The following is a 6417-nucleotide window of genomic DNA, read 5'->3' as shown; positions in this document are numbered from 1 at the left end:
CTGCCATATCAGGATGAGTTCTTTTGAGCTTCTGCTTCACAGGCACACACTCAGGCTTCAAAGGTAGGAAATGTTGGACGATATCAGTATCTAGACCAGGAATGTCTTCATACGACCCAGCAAAGACGTCAACATACTCTCGTAGCAACTCAATCAACCCCTTCTTGACAGACTCTTCCAGGAGTGCCCCAATCTTCACTTCGCGAACACAATCTTCAGACCCCAAGTTGATTGTTTCCAGATTCTCAAGATGCGGCTGAATGATCTTCTCTTCGTGCTCAAGCAGACGAGTGATCTCATCAGGAATCTCTTCAACATCATCTTCTTCTGCCTCAAATACAGGGAACTCAAAGTTGGGAGATGGTGTTGGATCATTATGTTCAATGTGTTTGATCAACCTGCATAATGATTTTGGATATAAAAGAAATTTTAGAATTCAAACAAGGAAAATCATTATGCAGATGAAAAGATTGATTTTATTCTCTTTTTAGGGTTTTATGGTGATCGCCAATTTCATGCAAAAAGCAAAAAGTGAAAATAATTTGGAAAAACAAACATTTAAAATGTAATTATTGAATGAATATCATTGTATTAATGTGCTCACAATATCATCACTTCTCCTTTTGGCATGGGAGAAGGGTTTTTCAACAAAAGTGAACACATTACGTGGACTTATGGACAACTGTTGGATCATCAACAGCGACCCAATTATTGCAGACTCCTCCAGGGATGACAAAGTTTCCAGAATCTTCCTCTGCATCATCTTCCACTATGGCAGCAGCCTCTTGGTCTTCGACCGTGTGGATGAAACCACCACTCTGGAACAAGCCACGCTCATGGAAAATGCCTGAAGAGTACCCTATGCCAGCCCGAGATTTATTGTCTTCCAGCTTAATCATTTGTCCTAAACCAGTAGTTGCGCCATGCTCAATGGCCAACTTCGCATCATTGTAGGACGCAAATGAAGAAGTTCCTTTCCTTAAAGACTCAGCAATAGATAAGGCTTGGAACTGAGTCCCAACCTCATCCTCAGCATCTATGTAATAAAAGGAAGACAAATGGCTTACCAAGAGAGGCTTCTCTCCCCCTATCACCACCAACTTCTTGTTCTTGACGAACTTCAACTTTTAGTGTAGGGTGGATGTCACGGCGCCCGCCTCGTGAATCCATGGTCTGCGAAGCAAGCAGCTATATGATGAGTGAATATCCATGACCTGAAAAGTGATATGGAAATCACTAGGTCCTATTTTGATTGGGAGTTCAACCTCGCCAATCACAGTTTACCTGGATCCATCAAAAGCCTTGACTACCACTCCACTCTGCCTCATGGGAGGCCCCTGATAAGAAAGTTTGGCCAGAGTGGATTTTGGCAACACATTTAGAGATGATCCTGTGTCTACCAGCATATTAGACAGGGCATCATCCTTGCAATTCATGGAAACGTGTAGAGCCAAATTGTGGTCTTTTCCCTCATCGGGAAGATCAACATCGCAAAAGCTCAAGTTGTTACAAGCAGTAATGTTTGCAACAATGCTATCAAACTGTTCTATTGTGACATCGTGATCCACGTATGCCACGTCCAACACCCTCTGCAGAGCTTCGTGGTGTGGCTTGGAGTTCATCAACAAAGATAATACAAATATCTTTGACGGAGTTTGAAGCAGTTGATCGACAACATTATACTCGCTCCTCTTGATAAGCCTCAGCATCTCATCATAGTCCTCTTTCAATATGCCATTCGGGCCAACAAGGACAAGAGCTTTAGCAACAACGGCAGGTCTATCAACAACAAGTGTCGGATTCAGAGAAGAAGAAGAAGTACCCATAGGGGTGGCAGAATTATCAACAACATCAGTTATTCTCAAGACGTCTACATGGGGTTTCGACGGCGCCAAAAAAACACGACCACTGCGGGTCACACCACTGACGTCAGAAATACTCACCACAGAAGTAGAGGGCAAAGGCATCTCCTTCCCATCTTCTAACGCAACCGTGTTATATCTGTAGGGAACAGCTCTATCTGAGGAGTACGGAATCAGGCCCGTTGGCTTGATTACGAGAGATGGAGAAACCTTCTTCTTGCTGCCATCATATCTGACAACAACAGGTTCGGGTATTCTGAATATAGGTGATATAACATTCACTTCATCCTCATCACGATTCTGAAGTATCTCGATCACACCCTGATCCAGCATCTCTTGGATATCTTTCTTGACTTGGCGACATCCTCTCTCGTTGACAGTGCGCACACGGCATCTGTCATGGTCATGCTCATAATAACTGTATCCACATAGCAGTCTATGCTTCTCGACAAATGATTGTCTGATATGGCTGACATATCGGACTTTGTATTTGCTAGGACAACCCTGAACCATATTAACGGCAGATTTCCCATGCTCGGGCAATGGGTTCTTCTTAACATTGGGACCTACGTCCTCAAAAAACAAGATCTCACTTCTCACAAGGTCTTGAACCTTGGTCTTCAGGGGATAACAGTTCTCCACATCATGTCCGGGAGCACCGGAATGATAAACACAGTGAAGCTCGGGCTTGTACAACCACAAAGGGTTGGTCGGTACAACAGGTGGGTAAAGTGGAGTAATCATCTTTCGGTCTATCAATGAAGGATAGAGCTCAACATAGGTAATTGGAATTGGATCAAATGTGACCCTCTTCCTATCATAGCTAGTGCTGGTGTTGTTGTTTCGAGGCTGGTAGGCCTGCTGTTGCAGACGATGCTGCTCTTGTTGATACTGTTGATGTTGCAGTTGTTGATGTTGATAATGTTGATTTTCCCTGAAGGAAGGTGCTATATGAGCCACCTGGTGCTGGTTACTGGCAGGGCGCACAGTCTTCCTCTTCATAGAGGGTCTTCTTTTAGGATGGGAAGACACGGCATGTGCCTCTCCCTCTTTCTTCTTTGCAAAAGCTCCATAACGCTTTGTAGAAGAGCCTTCATCTTTGGTCAGACGTCCTTCCCTGACTCCTTCCTCTAGTCGCATCCCCGTGTTCACCATTTTGGTGAAGTCCGAGGGAGCACTAGAAATCATCCGCTCGTAATAGAAAGAGCTTAAAGTCTTTAAAAAGATCTCCGTCATTTCTTTCTCTTCGAGCGGGGGAACAATCTGTGCGGCCAATTCACGCCACCTCCGGGCGTACTCCTTAAATGTTTCCTTCTCCTTCTGGGACATAGCCCTCAGTTGGTCCCTATCGGGAGCCATATCAACATTGTATTTGTACTGCTTGACGAAAGCTTCGCCATGGTCGTTGAAGGAGCGGATGTTCGCACTATCCAGACCCATATACCATCTGAGTGCAGCGCCGGATAGGCTGTCCTGGAAATAGTGGATGAGGAGTTGATCATTGTCAGTTTGAGTTGACATCTTGCATGCGTACATCACAAGATGGCTGAGAGGGAAAGTGTTTCCCTTGTACTTTTCAAAGTTATGCACTTTGAACTTGATGGGAATCTTAACATTTGGCACAAGGCACAACTCAACAGTAGATTTACCGAAGAGGTCTTTCCCTCTTAGAGTCTTCAGTTTCTTACGCAGCTCAAGGAATTGGTCATTCATAGCAGCCATTTTTTCATAAACATCTGGGCCCTCAGATGGCTCAGAATGATAAATGGTGTCATCGACTCTTGGTAACGTGTGCACAACAGGAGGTGGCACAGCAAGGACCGGGATAGATGCCGGCAGAGAAGAAAAGGGAGGGGCGAGACCCTCTGGCACAAAATTTGTGGGCATCCCCCAGGGAAACTCGGCTGGCATAGCAGACGGAGCAAAATGAGCAGTGGCGGCTGGAACAGTAGAGGAAGCTACCTTTGAATGACCGTCCTCTAGGGAGGAGTTGCATGTTGGTGTAAGCCCAAGAGGCCAATACTTTTGGTACTTGTATCGAATTATTTATTAATGATAAAAGGCTTTTTCTTTATTATGTTTGTTTAATAAAGTCCCTAGAATAGCTAGTCCTTTTAATGTATCAAGTATGACTTAATCATGAGATCACATTAAACATAAGGACACTATTCTTAAAGTATCCGTAGTCGAGCTTTATTGTGAAGTGGGATAACATTAAAGCATGAAGACTATTATGTTTATAGACTGATGATCACATCTCATGGATCATGGATAAGGAGTTATCAAGTCTTAAACATATGTATGAATATTAAGAGTAATATTTATACTGGATTGACCCGCTATAAGAATACTATATAAAATGTTATGCAAAGTGTCATAAGTTATTCTCATGGTGATAATGGTGTATACCACCCTTTGACCTGAAACCACTATGGACCCTAGATGTAGAGTCGAGTGCCTTATTGCTGATCAAACGTTGTCCGTAATTGGATGATCATAAAGACAGTTGATGGGTACTCCACGAAGCATGCTAAGGGACATGAGTGACCTAGATAGAATTTTCCCATCCTACGCAACAGAATAAATGTCTATGGGCCCAATATTGAACTGGCCAAGGATGACACGGTCTATGCCTTGTGTTCAATATAGACATAAGGGCAAACGGGTAATTGTGCACATTAGTATTATCATAGAAGGATTTGTCAGATCACATGACATTTTCGTGTCTTGGGTAGCAGTGATGTGTTGCTTGATACCGCTCACTGTTTATTATGTTAAATACGTGATTTAATATAATTGCCAATGCTGCGAAAACCTACAGGGTCACACACAAAGGACGGATTGATGAGAGATAGAGTAACTAAGGAATACCGTAAGGTACGGTGCACTTAAGTGAATTGTAGAACATTGTAAGGTACGGTGTACTTAAGTAGAATACGAAATATGGTAACGTACCACGCGCTTAAGTGAATTTGGCATATTATAAGATATGGGCCACATACACTTAAGTGGGCTTTTTAGCTTGAAGCCCACACAAGTGGTTCTATAAATAGAACCCTTGTGTAGAAGCATTTAGCAGTTGCAATTTCATTTCTCTCTCTCTCTCACTCAAAGCCTTCATTCGTAGAAGCTAGTATTGAGATTGAAGGAATTCGTTCGTGTGGACTGAGTAGAGGCGTTGTCATCATTCAACGTTCGTGATCGCTCCGTAGATCTGCACAAAAGGTTACAATATCCACAAGAGGTAACGATTCTATCACTGATCATGCCCATTCGTAAGGATCATTAAAGGAGAAATTTTAAATTTCGCTGCATTTTGGATCGCCCTTCTCCTTCATTGCAGGAGTTGGAGAAGACTGACTTTGGGCGGCCAGGAATGACTCCATCAGGGAAGTCAACCTAGCCACTTCCTCCTTAAGTTCCCTGTTCTCTTGCTCTAGGTGATCCATTAGCTTTGAAGAATTGGCTCTGGTGTTGTACCAGTGCGTCAGCTTGTCTTCAAAATAAATGAAGAACATAGAGTTAGACCACTGATCAAGAAGCCCTAGACAAAACCTGCTTATGCATATGATGCATACAATGCTTGTGCATATGATTTATTTTTATTCAGAGGAATTTTTAGATATCTATTTGCAAATATTTGGAAAATATTAATCTTTTAGACATATAATGGAATATTCATATCAATAATATCTGGAAAAAAATTTACACCAAAGAAGTACAGTCTTGGTAACCAAATGCAATACAAGAGAGAAGGAAAATGAACATCCTATGGAACCCTAGAAGCAATCATCCAAAGCTCTCGAGACCAGAAGATAAGCTGCACGAAGCCTCTTCACCTCTCACTCATAGGCTGCCTCCATATCTGCCTTCTCCTTGGCGAGTCGATCGTACTTCCTCTTCCAAATCTTAGATGACTGAGGAAGAAGAGAAGTCACCACATCATCAGGCTCGTCGATAACCTGATGCTCCAGAAATTCTATCAAAGCATCCTTATCTCTGAGTTGCTGAAGTAGCTCCTCTCGCTCACGGACCCAAGCACGCGAACGGTCTTCATCTCTCAACTCCTCTACTCCTTGGTTAGGGAGGGTTGAAGGCCCAACCATAACCATATGTGTAGGTCTCGGGTAACCATAGGGCATGCGGTACTCAGAAGCTCTCTTCCTCACCCAAGAGGTGTAGGGTTCCAAAGCAATACAATTCTTCGGACCAAGCTCTTTCCTTCCCTTCCTATGAATCTTGCGCCAAGCGTGGACAATCCTGCCCTTCAAGTTCTAGGGATCTTTACCCTCTTGAAAGAACACACCTTCTAACAAAATGTTATTAGGTTTATCCTTTAAGGGGAACCCAAGATGACAGTGTGCCAAAATAGGGTTATAGTTAATTCCACCACATGTACCAAGAAGGGGCACATTGGAGAATTCACCGTAAGAGTCAATAATATGCACACCATCATATACACGGTTAAACCAAAAGATATCATCATTAGTGAGAGACATAAGTCTCGTAGACCACCGTAGACATCCTTTGTTCTCCTTGAAGGCGAGCGTTTGTG

The sequence above is a fragment of the Lathyrus oleraceus genome, chromosome 2, assembly GCF_024323335.1.
Source record: "Lathyrus oleraceus cultivar Zhongwan6 chromosome 2, CAAS_Psat_ZW6_1.0, whole genome shotgun sequence".
Lineage (NCBI taxonomy): Eukaryota > Viridiplantae > Streptophyta > Magnoliopsida > Fabales > Fabaceae > Lathyrus > Lathyrus oleraceus.
This window is presented reverse-complemented; position numbering follows the sequence as displayed.